This window comes from Lepus europaeus, chromosome 23, assembly GCF_033115175.1.
Source record: "Lepus europaeus isolate LE1 chromosome 23, mLepTim1.pri, whole genome shotgun sequence".
Taxonomy (NCBI): Eukaryota; Metazoa; Chordata; class Mammalia; order Lagomorpha; family Leporidae; genus Lepus; species Lepus europaeus.
The window spans coordinates 2,980,852-3,001,231 of NC_084849.1; positions in this window are offsets into that span (position 1 = coordinate 2,980,852).

Consider the following 20,380-nt stretch of genomic DNA (forward strand, 5'->3'; position numbering starts at 1 on the left):
ATACTGGGTGGGATTCTGATCGAGCGTCGTGGGCTTCCTGGATACTGGGTGGGATTCTGATCGAGCGTCGTGGGCTTCCTGGATACTGGGTGGGATTCTGATCGAGCGTCGTGGGCTTCCTGGATACTGGGTGGGATTCTGATCAAGTGTCGTGGGCTTCCTGGATACTGGGTGGGATTCTGATCGAGCGCCGTGGGCTTCCTGGATACTGGGTGGGATTCTGTCGCTGCTGGCCTTGGGTGCTCTGTGCATTTCCACCTGACCACTCAGCGAATATTCCTGTCATGCCTGTGTGTGCCAGGCACGCTTAGGAATTTGGGACAGCTGGGCACCTGTGCACATTGAAGAACACACACACATACACACACAGTCACACATACAGGCACACACAAACACACAGACATCCACATCACAGACAGATACAGAGACACTCACATGCACACACATAGATACACATAGACACACACAGTCATGCATAGACACACACAGAGACAAACACACAGACACACACACACATACAGGCACACACAGAGACAAACACACAGACACTCACATAGAAACACACCAACACACACATAGATACACATAGCCACACAGTTACACAAACACAGACACACACATAGATACATACCAACACATACAGACACTCACATAGACACACACCAACACACTCACAGACACACACATGGAATCATACCAACACACACTCAAACACTCATATAGTCACATACACTCACATTCATGGACATGCACACAGATACACACCAACACACCTACTCACACACTCGCATAAACACGCAGACACACACTCACATACGCACACATAGATACACACCAACACACACTTACACAGAGATACACATAGACACAGACACACCCACATGCAGATTCACATGGACACACACAGAGACACACACACAGAGATACACACACACCCACTCATACACAGATACACAGACACACTTCACACACACCGAAACAGTCAAGTGCGCATGTGCACACATCTGTGAACGCCTGTGGCCTGCAGCTTGTTCTGTCAGTTGCAGATGCGTGGCAACACTCAGGGCGCGGTGTTCACAAAGTGCTGTCTGCTTTGATTAAAGATCACAAGCTACGTGTTCGTTTCTTCCAGGAAGGAGGGCGTGTGGAAGCAGAGCGAGCGCCGCCCACGAGCTCAGCTTTGATCCAGAAGCCTCTCGCGGGAGTGGCAGCCAAGGTGCTGAGTGCTTCAAGCATGGGAGGCCGGGTCGCCGTCCTGTCCGTGTCCACAGGCAGCGTGAGGCAGCGTCTCTGGACGGCAGACAGACGACCCCTGCAGCAGCGCCCTCCCTGTCTCACCCACGGGGACCCAGCTGGACGAGGGAGCCTTCTTCTGGGAAGTCATTAAGTCTGCCGGGGACGCTCAGCTCTTCTGAGTGGAAAAATATCAAGAAATGGCGAAGCCGGGGCTGCGGCACAGGACACCCTCAGTGTCACCGTTCGTAAGTGTGTGGAGCCGCAGGACTAAGAACAGGATGCTGGCGCTGCTGCAGCCTGCACGATGGGGCGACAGTGCACCTCCAGACCAGGAGGCACATGTCAGAGGAGTGCGTGTGCATTGTGTATGAGTGTGTGCACGCATGTGTGAGCACGTGAGTGCACGTGTGTGCATGTATATGTATATGTCAATGTGTGCATGTTTGTGTGCACATATGTGTGAATGTGTGAGTGCATGTGTGTGCATTTGTGTACATGTGAGTGTGTGCATGTTTGAATGTGTGCATGCTTGTGTGCACCCATGTGTGACCATGTGAGTGCAGTGTATGCATGTATGTTTGTGTGCATGTGAGTGTGTATGTGTGCATGTTTGAATGTTATGTTTGTGTGTGCAGTGTGTGTATACGTGAGCACATCAAGTGTACATGTGTGTGAGTTGTGTGCATATGTATGTGTGGTGCTCTGGGGTGATTGAGGTTACACCTCATACAAGTTCCTTAAGGTTTATTTATGTTTAATATAAACTGTTTTTGTGAAAAATTTCAAGTAACCGTAAGTAGAAAAAGGGAAATTAAAGTCAGTGGTCTCCAAGTTGTGTCTATTTTGTGTGTCGGTAAATCCCCACAGGAAACACAAAGGTGCCGCTCTGCCTTCCCGCGGGCGGCTCTGACCGTCGCGCACCGAGCGTCCTCTGGGTGCTGCGGCTCTGTCCTCACCAGCCTTCCTCCTGCTGTGTATCCCACTGGGAATTTGCTTTCACACTTCACATTTTTCAGTTAACAACTTTCTCTCCTGTCTGTGTGTGTGCACACGTGTGTACACGTGTGCACGCGTGTGTGGCTGTGGGCAGGCACCGTCACGCTATGCCTCCTGAAGTGGCACTGCGGCGTCTCCGTTCTGTTGCAGCCCCACCTCTGCTGCCTCACGCGCCCCCTCCACGGTCCCCGCACTTCCCCTGAGATCACCCACACTCACAGCTGGGAAACCTCACGAAGCCACAGAGAGTCCCCGAGGAAGACCCCCCACCACGGTCCACAGCTGGGAGACCCCAGCTCCAAGCCCAGCCTTCCCTGTGCCCTGCAGCTCTGCAACCCGACCCATAGGTCTGGAGGCCGCTCCTCGCCTGCGTCTCCCCACGTGTGTCTGCTCACATGAGTGTCTCCTAACATGTGTGTCTCCTTCCTCACCTGTGCGTCTCCTCACACGTGTGTCTCCTACCTCACCTCTGTGTCTCCTCACACGTGTGTCTCCTCACCTGATCTCCTCACCTGTGTCTCCTCATCTGCATGTCCCCACCTGTGCATCTCCCCACCTGTGTGTCTCCTCACACATGTGTCTCCGCATGCATGTGTCTCCTCACACGTGTGTCTGGGAGCAGGTGCCATGGGCACCTGACACCCGGCCCCGAGCAGTGCTGGCTCTGGCGTCTGTAGCCCGGGCGACACCGCTCTTTTCTGCTCCTGTCACGTGTTCCAGCAGGCTCCGGCACAGAGGTCTTGGTCACCTTCTTGGGGCCTGGGTGGCGTTCTGGATGCCACTGGCTGAGGGAGTGGCAGCGGTTACTGTGGGCCAGGGCTGGACCCTTCTGGGAAGAGCTGCTCTCCTGGTCCTCAGCAGCCGACGGAGCCCAGAACTACGCTCTCTGCATAGTGCGGAAGACCCCAGGCTCCTGTGGCTTCTGGAATGTTGATCGTCAAGCAACCATGACCGCCGTGCACCGGGCTTCCTGCTCCCTGGGTCACGAAGCGGCCATCTGCTGTCTGTGAGGTGACCTCGGGGTCAGCAGGGAGGGGCAGGGCGGGGAGGGCCCCAACACTGGACCACTGCTGAAGCAGCCAGAGGTTCCCTTTGCAGTGCAACACTGTCCACGTCTAGAGGCACGCACACATAGGTGTGGTGGAGACTTTCCGGAACGGCCCTGGTCCTGAGCCCCTCCCCAGGGCCGTGTCCCCTCGGACAAGGACATGGAGTTGCAGCCAGGGGTTCCTTGGCGGTGACGTCCCAGAGAGGACCTGGGCGCTAAATGAAGAAGCGTGCTGACAATGACACCTAACGTGAGCTGAGCCCCAACACCGAGAGGGGGCTGGAGCAATGGTCCCCAGGGTGTCCCCAGGGTGTCCCCAGGGTGTCCCCAGGGAGCACGCCGTCCTCCTTGGCAAATGGAATCTTGGCCACGTGCCTGAGCTCCTGGAACCTGAGCTGGGGAGATTGCCCTGGCTTATCTATGAGCGTCCACGAGATCCGCTGGAACCTTGGGGAATAGAGATGTTTCTCTCGCAGCCAGAGTCCCAGAGAAGCAGCACAAACACTCACTGGAGAGACCACAGGTTCGAGGAGGTCTGATGGGTTTCTGGCTCAGAGCTGCAAGGACTGGAAGACGCCTCTGGGAGCAGAGGGTGGCTCCCCTCTCGCCGCCAGCAGGTATCCGGCATGTCTGTCCCACACTCACAAGGGATGGCGTCCGCCCTCTGCCTGGGTGAACCTGCCGGGAGAGTCCCCCAGAGCGCTGGGCAGGAACACAACCACGAAGGCCACAGTGACTCCAACCTGCTGAGGCCAGCTGAGCCAGCACCGGCATCCAACCCACAGATCTGACAGGTGGATGATCTTTGTTGTTTGAAGCCCCCAAGGTCAAGGACATGTGCTGTGACGTGACGGTACCGGGACACCGTGCTCAGTGCTGTCTCCAGCACCCATGTGAAACCCGCTTAGCCAGGTGGAGCTGTGTTCCCTCGCACCCACAGGCTCTCTGGAGTCCAACAAGCCTGGGTGAAGGACCCAGCCCGGCCTCTGCAGCAGGAAGCCTCCTCCTCGCTGAGCCTCTCCCGTGAGCCATCTACGTCCAGGCCCTGTCCTACAGGACACGAGATGCCTTCAAGCGCACCTGCCGTGGGGGCGACTGAGCGTGTGCCCCAGGCGCGTGCACGCGTCGTCCTCTCCCAGTGAAGCGCCCAGCTGAAGGGTTTCAGCTGAACAGTTCGTGGCATCTTCTTGGAGCCCAAAAGGCAAATGCCATCCTCGTCATACCCTCTTCTTGGGGAAGTGAACTAAGGCACACAGAAAAAAGAGATCACCTTTCCAATCTAACCAGTGGGTAAGTATGGAGCTACAACCCTCACTCACGCACCTGCCCAGAGCCTGGGCTCTCACCTGCCCCTCAGACACTCTCTGCTTGAGAACACGGGCTCTGTGCCCCTACGGATGGTCCCCGTGCCCGGCAAATGGGCCTCGGGGTTCCCGTTGAGGGTGCAGGTGTGAGCCGTCCTTTCTCACAGCTTCCCCGTGCCCAGCTGCTCTGCTGTCCCGAGGAGGCCTCCTGAGTGCCTTGCAAAAGCGCAGCCCACAGCAGAGACTGCCATCTGCCGCCACGCACCTGCCTGCATCTCATCCAGAGCCTGGGGCAGGGCCGCTCCCTTGTCCAGACTGGAGGTAGACAGGAGGAGCACCCAGAGGCATGCAGGCCGGTCCTCGGCTTGGGGACACTCTCAGGGAGGCAGGAGAGGTGCACCTCGGTCAGTGTGCAGCCCAACAGGTTAGCGTGAGCTGGGGCTGCATCCCAGGCCTGGTGCTGCTGGTGGTGAGGTGGGCGTCTCTAAGCCACTCCTTGGAGGCGTGGCTGCATCTCCCCGGGGTCCAGGGAACACAGGAGCTCCTCCAGGCACTCCCCCTCCCCATCGGCCCTGACCGGAGCCAGCGGCTGCCGCCCTGGGCTGCGGTTCAGAGGGGAAAGTGTTTGTGGACAGAGTAGAGGGAAGTGAATTTCCAGAAATCAGTTTCTAGATTGCCACGCTCTGCTCGTCCATTCAGTTCAGACTTTTGTCTGCTCCATCCTCCACTCCACTCTCAGTCCGCGCTGCTCTCCCCTTGTCTCCCCACGAACACCAAGCCTCCCACTCACGCAGGGTGTGCGTTCCTCATTTCCTGTCTCTCAGGTCTGAAATCTAAGTTCCATGAGGGTCAGACCGTGGTATCGTGTTTACTGCTATCAAATGATCAGGAGCTGACCGAGGCTGGCTCTGCCTGCGCCGCCCAGGGGAACCCTCAGCCCAGGTTTGTTGGGTCGCAGCCCTCTGCTGGGTGGTTTCGACGCAGATGAAAAAAAATAGTTGTGGCTCCAGCTCTTCAGAAGTGGACCCTGATTCTGAAGCCAGCTGCAAGCTCTAAGGTTTTCATTAAACGGAGATAAAAAGGAAGCTGACAAAGCTCAAGTCCTCACCACAGGCCCAGGACTTTGCAAAGATGAACTCCTTCTGTGTCTCATTTTAATGAAAGGTTTTTTTTTTTTTAATCATAATGCATCAGACAAATAGTTCTACAAAGCTGAGGCTTTAGAGTCCTTTCCCTGCTCTGAGACCAGTCCCCCAGAGGTAAGGGCTTCCTCTCTTAGCTGTATTTTCCCATATTCTCTAATCCCATTCCCTTTCCCACCGTACACAAGATCTATTGAATTTTTATTTTAAAAATTAGAAATTTGCATTCTTCTCCCTTCCCAAGACTCACACACAGATTTCTCCTTCCCTCATTCTTTTCTGAATTCTTAGACAGATTGAATAAAAATTCCAATGTGGACTTATTATTTCTCAATGATAGCTTTGTATACTTTTATCTTGGAATTATTATCTTTCATCTTATTAGTTTTCTATGAACCTATATTTCCCTGGGAATCTTTCAATATAGTAAAGAAATATCAGAGAGTCTTATCACTTTCCCTCCCCAACGCCTTAGCGTTTATCACTCCCTGCCCCCACTGCGTGTGGCCTCTGCTTTGCTTCTCGGAGTGTGTGGGGTGTTGACCGCCTTCTCCAGCTCCTTCGCACAACGAGCCTGGGGGTTGCTTGGGCCTGGAACTTGTCTGACACCGGATTCCTGGGGCCTCCCACTGCCGGGGCCCTGGGAAAGTCCCGTCTAGCACCTAGCTCCTTCGCACAACCAGCCTGGGGGTTGCTTGGGCCTGGAACCTGTCTGACACCGGATTCCTGGGGCCTCCCACTGCCGGGGCCCTGGGAAAGTCCCGTCTAGCACCTACGACAGAGGAACGGCTGGACAACAGCACGGGCGGGGCAGGGCTCCGACGTCAGGGCCGAGAGGCTGCGTGGACACCTGATCCCAGGACAAAGTGGGTTCGAGTCCCAGCTCCTCTCCCAGTTCCAGCTCCCTGCTGATGCGCACGCTGGGAGGCAGCAGCGACGGCTCAGGGACTTGGGTCCCTGCCACCCACGGGGGAGACCTGACTCCAGGTCTGGGCTCACGACTCCGGCCTGGCCCAGCTCCGGCTGCTGTGGGCATTTGGGGAGTGAACCAGTGCATGGGAGGTCCATCTGTGCCTGGTGGTCTCTCTCTCTCTGCCCCTCCAAGAACCAAAGAAGTAAACAAACAGGTCGTATGGAAGTGCTAGGGATGCAACAGTGAACACAGGAGAAGTGAGGATTGGTGCAGGTGAGGGCGGCAGGAAGTGCGGCCAGGGTCGGGGGTGGGAGTACCTGCGCTGGGCTTCCATCAGGCCCCTTAGAAAGGCGAGAAGCACACAACACCACAACACGGAAGTCCAAGCACAAACCCCCAGGAGGCTGACGAAGTAGATGGACCATTTGGCTTTCAATGATAAACAATCGACTTCTATTACCATCAGATCCTCACTAAAAGCAATTTTACTGATTAAGAAAAACCACTAAGATGATTTCCAATTTAATTGCATTAACAAGCAAAGTGTTAAAAATGAATTTTATTTTAAAATATTTTTAATAAGCTAAGAGGGAATTACAATTAATGTTTTAATTTTCAAAAATTAATTTAAACTACATTATTCCACTTAAGTGGGCATAATAATAGAATCCAGCTAATAGTGGTTTGTATGAAGTGCTAGGTGATCACGATTATTACTCATCAATGATTTTTTTTTTTTGGTACAGCTCAGAATCAAGTTTTTCTCAACCGCTGATGGGTTTCAAAATGGCTGGGAAGCTTTCAGGAGTCCGCGGGAACCAATGGCCTCTGAGCGTGGGCGTGGGCCCTCGGCTCTGCACCTGCGGAAGCCAGCGCGCCCCAGTGCCCACGGCAAAGCCGCAGAAAGAGGACGGGCAGAAAGGCAACCCTCGGCAACAGGAAAAATAAAAAGGAAGCATAGGGGAAGGCGCACCGACAGTGCCAGTCCCGCCAGTAAGCGCGAGGTCTCTCCAGCAGAAGCGCACGACTGTGGAGGTAGGATTCGGGGCGGTTTTCACCCGAGGCGATGCTGTTTGCCAAGACAGATGTGTTTCCCCTGATTGGATGTGACACAAAGGAGGCACCGAACAAGCATCACCTGGACCCCGTGAATATGAGCGATGTTTGTATGTCTGACTTTTTTTGAATAAAAAGCTTTATTTAATTTTCAATAAGCACAGAGAGATTCAATTGGATTTAGTTTTTGCTAAAAATAAGGTAAGTAAGTGAGCTTTTCCTGAAGCTGTCGTGGCGTTTTGAGTGGTCCTTGTCTTCCATTCAAGGCTGAAATGAGTTCATTGAGGTGAACCTAGGTCCCCATACAATCCCCAGTGATTGTGCAGAATCCGATGGTTTTTAGAAGATTTAGGGAGTCCTACAACCAGGAGCACACCTGGGGAAGAAACCCCAGCCTCATTGGCGTTTGTCTCAGATCCTGACCCCTGCTCAGACCTGCCTCTCTGCGGGTTTGTGTACTCCTGTTTCTCCTAGGGGCCCCGCACAGTGGGTGGCCTTGGCACTGGCTTTGCTCGCTGGGCAGGGTGTGTGGAGGCTTCCCCCACGCTGACTCCCTCCCCAGGGCTGAGTGACACCCTGCCGGCTCTGCGTTCCTCAGCCGGTGGACCCTGGCTCGCTGTCCCTCCCGTTCCTAGCAATGACACAGCTGCCGACCCCGAGAACAGGATTCAGTGGCTGCGTGTTTTTGTCTCCTTCATAGGTTTTTTTTTTTTTTTTTGACAGGCAGTGTTAGACAGTGAGAGAGACAGAGAGAAAGGTCTTCCTTCCGTTGGTTCACCACCCAAATGGCTGCTACAGCCAGTGCTGCGCCAGGAGCCAGGTGCTTCTGCTGGTCTCCCACGTGGGTGCAGGAGCCCAAGCACTTGGGCCATCTTCCACTGCACTCCCGGGCCACAGCAGAGAGCTGGACCGGAAGAGGGGCAGCCGGGACTGAATCTGGCGCCCCAACCGGGACTAGAACCAGGGGTTCCAGCGCCACAGGTGGAGGATTAGCCTAGTGAGCCGCAGCGCCGGCCTCCTTCATAGTTTTAAAGCAACTTTGCCTCTTTTCATGACCAACGTAAACACATTTTCCCACCATGGTTAGGTTTAGTTACCTACAAGTTTAAGTTTTTTAATACTTTTAATTGCTAACTCTAAACTTCTATTAGTTATGATAAAGCGGATGAGTTGCTCTCCAAATTACATCAATAAGATGAGCTCCATTTTTATTTCCATTGTGCTTTTTTAATGTTGAAAGTGAGAGATGCTGGACGTAATTGAAATCTCTGCCCACTTGTGTCCCTGAATAATGAAAATCCTCTCCTGTGTCCAGACCTGGTAATATTTAATTAAGCAGATTGTGATGATTCATTCATTGGGTTTTGTGGCTGTAATTACTCTCACAGGTCGCCACAAAGGGGGAATTTTCTGTGAATAGGAAGTTTCAACTCACTAACAATAAATAATTGAAATGCAAAGCACGAGGCCTTTGGATCCTGGACCTGTGATGAGGCCTGGAGGGAGCGAGGTGCTGTCGGCAGCAGGAGTCTTTCTGTCTGATCCTGCCTGCACCCCTGCACCTTAGGGGCCCCCTAAGGTCACTTTCGGGGTCTCGCCCTGTGATCCGCGAAGGGGCCTGGACCCTGTGTGTGGCAGGTGCCGCCCTCTTGTCGGGGCCACACAGGCCCCAAGCACAGGACACACACACGGTTTGTGCTGCTTTGGGGAGGGAGGGAGGATTAATCAAGGGGGCCCCCAAGTAAATAAGACTTAGCCGGGCTGGTCAGAACTCTTCCAAGCACTGGGTACCCCTTGGGAGCGAGTTGTCGGTGCAAACAGCAGAGACCTGCATGGTCACGTATTTACCCACAGATGCCCACGGGGACGTCGGGAGCTGAAGCAGCCCAGGGATGCTCAGAGCGTTCATGCTGTGGGGTCCACTTCCTTCATTTGACTGTGAAACATACGTTTGCATTTCCTTTTGCAAAGCGAAAATATTTGCACCGATGTAGGAGAACCACGTGATGCCTCTATGCGTGCTGTCATGTTCTCATTTTGAAGGTTTCATAACAGACCTGTCACTCATGTCCACCCTCACCTTCTCTGAAAGCCACTGGAATTACTTCGCCATCACCACAGAGGCGACGGCTATTCCCGAAACAGAAACAGCCCTGCGAGGCTTCTAAAGAGGTCTCCATATTTGCCGTCTTAAACCGGAGTCCCCGAGTCACACCTACCTGTGTAGCTAAAGCCCCAGGTTCAAATCTTGGTCTCGTCGGTAGCACGTGGCTCCCTTTTTCTTATTTAATGCTAAGTTGGAGTCTTTGTAGCTAATGAGTCATAAGAACATGTTTGGGCAATTTATCCATTAGTCAATAAACCCAGTAGATTTATTTGCCGCAAATAAGGAGAGCGTGGGGAATCATTTCCAAGCCACAGTTCTCCAGCAGGGGAAAGGGAAAAAAGAATACAGAGAGGGGGCTTCTTGTCTCCCCGCGTGAAGCTTCGTCGGAGTCCACACGGCTGAGCCCATCGGAGTCCACGCGGCCGAGCTCAGCAGAGGCTGTGTTGCCATAGGAAATGAGGCTGAGCTCCTGGAGGGGCTGAGCGCTCAGCGTGACGGTGCAGACGGGCAACCTCTGGGCACTTTCTGATCCATCTGCACGGACATGGCTCTTGCAATATTGTCTGGACCAGTTCAGCGTGGCTGGGGATGGCATTTCTCACTGGCTTGTTGAACCGAAAACCCGAAATACAACTTGGGAGAGTGTCCGGTGCTTCTTGAAATATAAGCGAATCCCAGTGAAGATCTTGGAGCTTTCTGGGGCATTAGCCATGGCGGAGATGCCTCAGCAACTCTCAGAGGGAAGCACTGACAGGGGACAGGGGAACGGAAGCGCAGGTGTGCCAGTCAGGCGTTGGGGCAGTAGTGCTGTGACAATAGCACGACTGACCTGGGGACATGCAGATCTCCGTACTCAGATCTGTGAGTCAGGTGAGGACGTGGACTAGTTTCCACTAGTTCTTCATCTTTCAAGTTGTGATTTTGTCCCTTCTTACAGCAATGGTCCTCCAAAGTTGAGGTCTGGGGTGTGCTCTGGGGACTGATTTTATTTTTATTTTATTGGCACAAATAATTGCACACATTTGTGGAGTTTAATGTGACCGTTTGATGCATGCATACCTTGCGTGATGATATAATCAGGATAAATTAGCACACCCATCCTCTAAGCATATACCATACCTTTGTTGTGACAATATTCAAAGTCCTCTCTTCCAGCTACTTGAGATGCATCACACGTTGTTGTTAGCTGCAGTCATTGGACTGCAACAGAGCACCAGCACCGCCCCTCCAACACTGCACCTGCCGACCAGCCTCTCCCCACCCCCACTCCTCCAGCCTCCAGGACCATCATTCTCCCTCCACTTCTGTGAGATGAACACTTTTTTGTTCCACATCAGAGCCAGGCCATGCAATCTATTGTTTCCTTGCCTGGTTTAGGTCACATCACATGATGTCCTCCAGGCTCTTCCACGCTGTTGCAAATAACAGGATTTCAGGGTTTCAGCCCTTTGATGGCCGGAGAGCGTTGTGTTGTGTACAGGCATCCATTTTCTTTATCTACTCACCTGTTGATGGGCACTTGGGTTGATTCTGTCTTGGCTGTTGTGAGTAGCGCAGCCCTGAGCATGGGAGTGTGGGGGTTTCAGCAGATTGACTACATTTCCTTCTTAGAACTGCAGGAGGTCCTGGGAGCTGATTTCTCCATTTGAGACAAGGCCTGGAACTCTGCACTTCCCTCATGGGATCTTGGGTTGAGACTCCCTTGAGAGGACAGCAGTGCAGGTTTGAGCAAGACCCCCAGCTCATCGTGTGCTGTGTGCAGTTGTTCTTACAACCCCCAACTTATCCCAAGCCAACACAGATGTTTCATTTTATGCAAAACACAGTTCAAATTTTTTAGCTCCACGTCCCTGTGTCCCAGTGTTCGATTCCACTTCCTTCCGTGATACTCGTTTTTCATAACTCAGCTTTTAACCAAGGAAATCAACACAGCAGTCCAACACTCATAGAGGACAGCCAGCTACAGCCCAACACTCGTAGAGGACAGCCAGCTACAGCCCAATACTCGTAGAGGACAGCCAGCAACAGTCCAACACTCGTAGAGGACAGCCAGCAACAGTCCAACACTTGTAGAGGACAGCTAGCAATAGTCCAACACTCGTAGAGGACAGCCAGCAACAGCCCAACACTTGTAGAGGACAGCCAGCTACAGTCCAACACTCGTAGAGGACAGCCAGCAACAGCCCAACACTTGTAGAGGACAGCCAGCTACAGTCCAACACTCGTAGAGGACAGCCAGCTACAGTCCAACACTCGTAGAGGACAGCCAGCAACAGTCCAACACTTGTAGAGGACAGCCAGCTACAGTCCAACACTCGTAGAGGACAGCCAGCTATAGTCCAACACTCGTAGAGGACAGCCAGCTATAGTCCAATACTTGTAGAGGACAGCCAGCTACAGTCCAACACCCGTAGAGGACAGCCAGCTACAATCCAACACCCGTAGAGGACAGCCAGCTACAGTCCAACACTCGTAGAGGACAGCCAGCTATAGTCCAACACCCGTAGAGGACAGCCAGCTACAATCCAACACCCGTAGAGGACAGCCAGCTACAGTCCAACACTCGTAGAGGACAGCCAGCTATAGTCCAATACTTGTAGAGGACAGCCAGCTACAGCCCAACACTTGTAGAGGACAGCCAGCAACAGCCCAACACTTGTAGAAGACAGTCAGCAACAGTCCAACACTCGTAGAGGACAGCCAGCTACAGTCCAACACTCGTAGAGGACAGCCAGCTATAGTCCAACACTCGTAGAGGACAGCCAGCTACAGTCCAACACTCGTAGAGGACAGCCAGCAACAGTCCAACACTCGTAGAGGACAGCCAGCAACAGTCCAACACTTGTAGAGGACAGCCAGCTATAGTCCAACACTCGTAGAGGACAGCCAGCTACAGTCCAACACTCGTAGAGGACAGCCAGCAACAGTCCAACACTTGTAGAGGACAGCCAGCAACAGTCCAACACTCGTAGAGGACAGCCAGCAACAGCCCAACACTCATAGAGGACAGCCAGCAACATCCAACACTCGTAGAGGACAGCCAGCAACAGCCCAACACTCATAGAGGACAGCCAGCTACAGTCCAACACCCGTAGAGGACAGCCAGCAACATCCAACACTCGTAGAGGACAGCCAGCTACAGCCCAACACTTGTAGAGGACAACCAGCTACAGCCCAACACCCGTAGAGGACAGCCAGCTACAGTCCAACACTCGTAGAGGACAGCCAGCCCCGCTCCAGAGTAGGCTAGTTGTCTAGCTTCTCGCACGCTCACATCTGCTTCCCAGCCACGGCAGGGGCTCAGAGACGGACGCTGTAGGTCAGTGCTGTGTTCCAGGCAGAGATGAGAAAGGCTGAGATACGCTGTGGGGATCAGGCAATGAAGCTCCTTCTGCACCCTGTGGGATTCAGGGCATTTGAGGAAAGGCAGGGGTGGCGCCCTGCGCGCCCACGGGATGCTCCTTTGACATCTGGGAGACGCCAGCCTGTTTCACAAAGGCTGCTGGGGATGCTCACCCACGCCGAGTCTCACCTCTTTATGACTCAGGCCAGCAAGCCTGGCGTCTTCAAAGATTGCTGGTGTAGAGACACAAGGGATATCACTTCCCTACATCTTCAATGGTGAAGTGTTTTCCATGGCTCTGAGCAAAGGCAACCTCTGCATTGTTACTTTCTAGAAGGGCTATGTGCACATGTGTGAACATGTGTGTGCATACATGTATGTGTGTGTGCTTCTCAGTCCTGTTAAGTTAGCTCAGGACCTCTGCATTTTAATTGAAGTGGCAGGCTTTATAGATTTTCATCACACACAGATAAGTTCCCAGGGTCATCAGATTGTTACTGGTGAATGGCAGGGTTCTTGTCTTTGTGCAAGAAAGAATTCAGGCGTGAGACAGAGTAGTGGGAGGTAAAAGTAGCAAGGTTTATTAGGGTAGGGACATCCGTAAGAACGGATGGGTACCTCTCCAGACAGGACCTGAGAGGGAGTGCCCAGTCGCTCAGACTGGGGGAGAGCGAGGTTACATGGTTGAGTGGAGAGAACACACCTGGGCTGGGCAGGCAGGTGGTCAGCAGAGAGGCAGAGGGCTGAGCGCGCAGTCCTGTTGAGGCCGGGGTTTTTAAGGGGATGGGTCTTGCCTTCTCGCATCTCCTCCTGAAATAAAAGACTTCACGGGAGTAAATACTGAAAACTCCTATCTGAGTTTTCCCCTGAAGTTATCAGACAGGGGGGAGCCTGGCTGGCACCGCTGGGGTTAGAGGAAGGATGGGCAGGACCCCCTGGAGGATCAGGATCCAGAGCAGGATATCTGAAATGCAGATAGCAGGCAGAAGGGGCGGGGACCCCTACCTGGCAGGTTATGGGGTAGAAGGGGCAGGGCAGGAAGCGAATACTGGGCTGCCCCTGGAACGTTATCCGGATGACTTGAGATGCAGATGCTGGACCTAGAAGTCTTCTTAGGCCTTTGTCACACACACAGAAGCCCATATCTGACTTCCTCCCTAACGAGATCACTGGCCAGGAAGAAAGGCAATGGACCCTTCTCCTTCCCTGGAGCGAGCACTCATTGCAGAGCTCACGGATAGCTGCCCTCCGAGGAACCCGGTGTTCACAGGTTTGTTCCGTAAGAACTGAGAGCCAGCAGGTGGGAGGTGAGGAGGCAGGGTCTTTGCATCCCACATCACCTTCCTTCCGGGAGCCGGGCTGGCAGAGTGGCCGGTCCCTGGATGCCTGGACCATGCCTTAGCAATGTAACTGATGGAAAAGTCGCCATGGGAAACGTGCTTTCCCTTCGAGAGTTTCTTCACGGAGTGACAGAGTCCTGGGGCCCACGGCACACACGCAAGCACACGCGTGTGCTGACTCAGGAAGGTGAGAGGGAAGGAAGGTCTTCCCACAAAGTGTGTGGCAAATGGAAGTAAAATACAAGCAAATGTTGGTGTGAAGGGGCTGTGAAATCCATGCATAGCTTTTTTTGTTTGTCTTCTAGTAAGATTAGGTTTATTCCAGACCTTAGGAACAGTTGTAATTATAAGTGCCTAACAGTATAAAAATACAAAGAAAATTAGTGGATTTCTGATACAGTACTACAAAGTGCATGTCTGCACACAGTAGGTCCTACAGGTGGCGGGGGGTGGGGGGTGGGGGAGAGACCAGGGTTGAAGTTCAGCAATAAGTAAATAAGTGCAGAAGCAGAGATGATCCATTGCATAAAGATTTGTTTTTATTTAATTGAAAGGCAGAGTTGCAGAGAGAGAGGGAGAGAGAGAGAGAGGGAGAGAGAGAGAGAGACAGAGAGAGAGAGAGAGAGACAGGGAGAGAGAGACAGAGACAGAGAGAGGTCTTCCAACCAATGGTTCACTCCCCAAATGGCCACAACAGTGGGGGTTGTGCCAGGCCGCTGCCAGGAGCCAGGAGCTTCTTCCAAGTCTCCCAGTGGGTGGCAGGGGTCTAAGGACTTGGGCCGTCCTCCGCTGCTTTCCCAGGTGCATTAGCAGCGAGCTGGACTGAAGTGGAGTGGCCAGGACTTGAACCAGCGCCCCCATTGAATGCTGGTGTTGCCGGTGGCAGCTTAAACCCCCGCACCACAACGTTGGCCCCAGAAATGATCCGTTCCGTAGCAGACTCCACCACCAGTGCTGCAGCCACGAGGCACAGGGAGCAAGACAGCAAAAGCATTTTGAAACGCCTCGGGGTCAGGACGGTAATGACCGGCTGCTGGTTGTCCCCTCAGAGGCAGGAGAGCCGGCCAGAGCCGCAGGAGTCAGGGCAGGTGATGGCCAGCGGCACACGCACGGCCTCTCATAAAATGCATTTTCCATGAACATTTGGAATAGCCGTTGTATGTGCAGATTTCCGAGCTGGGTTTTTTTTTTTTTTTTTTTTTGCATCAACGTAAAGTTATCTTTTAATTCCATTTTCCAAGGATGTTCTGAAGTCCCCTCACAGGATCACCCCGTGCAGAAGGGCAAGGCAGGGAACGGCAGGAGGTGTGGCTGAATCTGTGGAATCTGGATTATCTCATTTTTCCTAAATAAGACTGACTTGCTTATGTACGCAGAGAAAATCCAAGAAGATTAATGTCAGAAATGAGGGCGCGTTATTGAGCGACAGCACCCTGGGATGCTTTAGTCGGCCACTTCTGCTCCCAGCTGCTGGGAGATGGGGTGGAATGGAGTTGAGGCAATCAGTGCACATGGACTAGAGGTGGGGGAGGGAGGAGGAAATGGAAATGTTTCTGATGAACCCAGATGTGTCCTATCTGAGAGTTTCTGTGCAATCACTTTTAACTAAAATACTCCGTTCTTCTGGGGGGATTAGCGCACAATCCAAGTTGAGCGCTTCATTGTCTGCCCCCCCCCCAGCCAGCAGCCACCTGTGGGGGGCGTGGGGGAGGGGAGCCGGGCTATCAGAGGTCTCTGGGAGCCGCCTGACCCTGGGCTGCCCACCCTGCTCCTGCCTTCCTAGCCCTGCACTGGGGCAAGGCCAGCTTCCTTCCTGGTCCTCAAGGCCCTGATCGGTGGAGAAAACCGAGCAGAAAACCTGGAGCAGCCGATTCGAGGGCCCAGCGCTCCGGGCGAGGTCGCCTTCCCTCTGCTAGGGATCCAGGGAAACTGATCTTGCTTTGATCTGCACTGGAGCCCACGGAACCATAAGAGCCATTGAAGCACCAAGCGGCAGAAGCAGACAAATCCGAGTTTACTGGCCACACTCTGAGGAAATTGAGCCTGTGTGTGCGAGAGGGACCTGGGGACCAGCACCCACTGCAGGAGCTCCCAAAGCCAGCATCTTGCACTTCAAAGTCCTGCCCAGACCCTGACACCCTCCCAGGTGGCCCCAGCCCTTCCCCCAAGGACAGCTCCCAGGAGAAGTCTCTCTCAGGACCAAATGGGTTACCTGACCTGATAGCGCAGGGCAATAAAACCTTCCCAGACCCCCTAAGGGAAGCCCCCTACTCTGCCCTGGCACCAGCAAATCTGGGGAGCAATTTGCTAATGTTCACCCAATAAACCCTTCCACCAGGACTCTCCATTCTTTGTCCTGGAGGAGGGGGGAGGTGGGTAAACAGACTCCCTTAATAACCTAGGGAGTCTAAGGGCCAGCACTGTGGCATAGTGGGTAAAGCCGCCCCCTGCAGTGCCGGCATCCCATATGGGCACTGGTTTGAGTCCTGGCTACTCCACTTCTAATCCAGCTCTCTGCTGTGGCCTGGGAAAGCAGTAGAAGATGGCCCAAGTCCTTGTGCCCCTGTACCCACGTGGGAGACCTGGAGGCAGCTCCTGGCTTTGAATCGGCTCAGCTCCAGCCGTTGCTGCCTCTTGGGGAGTGAGCCAGTGGATGGAAGACCCCTCTCTCTCCCTCTCTGCTTTTCCTTCTCTCTATAACTCTGCCTTTCAAATAATAAATAAATCTTAAAACAAAACAAAACAAAAAAAAAAAACAAAACAAAAAACCTAGGGAGTCCAAACAGACTGCAGGCTCAGCCCTCCGCCTCTCTGCTGAGCCGCCCGCCTGGCCTCCCCTCAACCACGTCACCTTGCTCTCCCCAGCCCGAGCGACTGGGCGCTCTCTCTGTCCTTTCCATCCTGATGGATGCCCTGTCCCCAAGAAAACCTTATCACTCTGCTCTCTGTCTCACGCCTGAATTCTTTCTCGAATGAAGACAAGAACCCACGGCTTGGCTTCCACGGCCTTTTCCTCCGGTGACAGCACCAGAACGCCAGGGCAGTGGCTTCCTCCGCTCGACGAGGGGTTCCGGCTACAGGATTTGCCCCAGCAGATGACCCACATCCTGCACGGGTGGTGAAGGGCTCTTCTGAGCCTCACAGGACACCTTGGGAAACAGCAGAGAGGAGCGCGCAGTGGTCACTCAGAGCTCAGATGAGGCTGGTGACCCAGCTGAGCCGGAGTAATGGAGCAGAGGCAGCCCGGACTGTGGGACAGGTGGCTCCCCGAGAACTCCGGATGCGCTGGGTCCTGCGAGTGGAGGAAGCTGTGGGACAGGCAGCTCCACCCACGCACTGGCTCCTGCAGACCAAGGGTGAACTGTAAGTGAGAGCTACAGCAGTCTCATTGGATGGGACTTGCAATGCACCCTGGTGCCTGGTGCCCCGTGGGCCCTCAGCGAACCCATTGTGAAAATGTTGCTCTGTCTGCATCTGGCCATGTTGAGGTGCCCGGGTTTGGGTCCTGACTGTCCTGCACCTTGGGAAGGGGCAGTGATGGCTCAAGTCATCGGGTGCCTGCCGCGCGTGCGGGAGACCTGGATTGAGTTCTGAGCTCCTGGCTTCAGCCTGGCCCAGCCCTGGCTCCTGTGGGCAGTCCGTGAAGGAACCATCCCTCTTTCTCGCTCCCTTTCAAATAAATTAAATAATAAGAGCATGCAACATGAGATCTATCCTGTCAACACCTGCTCAAGTGTACATGAAGCACTGCTAACTGTAGGGCTGACATTTGATTTATGCCAAACTGCATTTAGCTACGTGTTTTAGCACTTATCTAAACCCAATGTTATGGCAAACCCGAGTGAAATTTCCCACTGGATTCTGAATGAATAGTGCACATATCTCAGGGTGATAATGTGTTTGACGGACATGAACTCTGGAAAGAGCACAGTGCATCTGTGAGGCACAAACATCTCCTTTTAGGATGTTCGATGGAGATGTAGGACCGCCACAAAGATACGCTCTGCTGGTAGATAATTTTGTTTCTAAACATATTTGTCGTTTATGTCTCCCTCTGTTGTGTAGTTCACGGAGAACATGCTATCAGTAAACAAGGCAGCATCCGGCAGCCCGGGTTTCTGCCCCTTGGTCAGGTGGAGAGTTTGCCGTGCCGTGCTGCATGGCTGGGCGGTAACGTCGGAGGAGAAGGCCCGTGGGGACGCTCGGTGCCTACTTTTGTTACTGGAGAAACAAAGGGTCCTTGTCTTCGTGCAAGAAAGAATTCAGGCGTGAGACAGAGAGCAGGGGAAAGAACATAACAAGGTTTATTAGGGTGGGGACATCGGTAAGAATGGACGGGCACCTCTCCAGACAGGACCTGGGAGAGCGTGCACAGTGCACATTTAGGCCGGGTTTTTAAGGGGATGGATCTTGCCTTCCCTCCTCCTCTCCTTCTTCTCCTCCTGGAACAAAGACTTGATGGATATAAATATGAAAAATTCCTTTCTGAGTTTTTCCCCCAGCAGTTATCGGACATGGGAAGCCTGGCTGTGTCGCCTCAGAGGAAGGATGGTTATCAGGCCAGGTAGAAGGGGCAGCACCCCCTGGGAGGTCATCAGGTTCTGGGCGGGACTTTGAAGTGTAGATGCTGGGCTGCACCTGGAAGGTTATCCGGATGACTTTGAGAAACCACTGTAGATGTCTCCTTAGGCCTTTGTCTCACACACATAAGCTCATTTCTGACTTCCTACCTAACACTTTAGCTTCCAAACAATGATGACGCAGAGTCCAGGGCGGGCACTGCTCCGGCCCCGGACGCGGTGACTACAGGCGTGAGTAGCTGTGATTCTGCTGCGAAGCCGCCCGGAGGCCTGGAGAGGCTCCGTCTGTCAGGGCACTTCTGCCCCCTCAGCTCGCCGGCCCAGTCTGACTCCTGATTTTCCCTCTCGCCGTGTAACCTAGAGACACACGCCTTACTCCGAAGCGTGGCACCCAGGCGTCTTCGTGGGCTGGGTGAGTGCCTTCCCTGGATGCTCCGTGCCTGAGCCCTCAACGACTTTGCCATGTTGTCCCGTGGACCAAACGTAGCCCAGATCTCACCACCTTAGAGCGCAGGGCCCTCAACCTTAGCTTCTCCGAGGTCTGGATCCCCAGCACTCCGGCCTGGTCTGTCCTCACGCTGAAGAATTTTACCTGCCTCTTGACCCTGCCCAGCTCCCACTACGGTCCCGCCCCCAGACCCCTCTTAGAACACGAGCAGGTCATGGGCCGGAAGGACAGCTGTGCCGCCGTCACGAGGCCCCGTCTTATCTCACAGTCCTGGCTCTGCCCTAGCCGTGAGACCCTCGGTCTCAGAGAGCAGCTGTCGTGGGCCGAGGCGTCTCTGCTAGGCGAGGTCCCATCCCAGAAGTTCGTGGTGATTTAATGAGCACCTAAAGGGTGTCTTGTTCGTGGCTTAAGTGAAAACGAACGAGCAGGAGCCACGGTAACCACCAGGAGATGCGCGCACGCCAGGCCCCGCGCTGAGCATCGACGGCTTCCTCTCGCGTCCCCCTTGCAGCTGGTTAAGGCAGGTGCTGCTGCAGGTTAGGGGAAGAATGGGCTGAGGAAGAATCACGAGAAACTTCCAGAAAATACAGAGAGCTGGCTGCTGGAAACTTGCGGTGGGAGATCAGGCCGAGTCGGTTTGGCCGATTTCACGGTGATCTTCCTCCCGTTCCTATATTTGAGCTGCTTTGTAAGTCTTTGTTGGGGAGGCCGGATGTGAGGGGGAGAGGGTAGACAGGATGAGAATCCCCATCTGCTGTGTCAGGGACCACACAGCATGTGGCCTCTTAGTGGAAAACTACGGAGGCAGGGCTAAACAGCCCAGACCAGAGAGCACTGATAACACAACCTTGTGTGACCTTGTGCCTT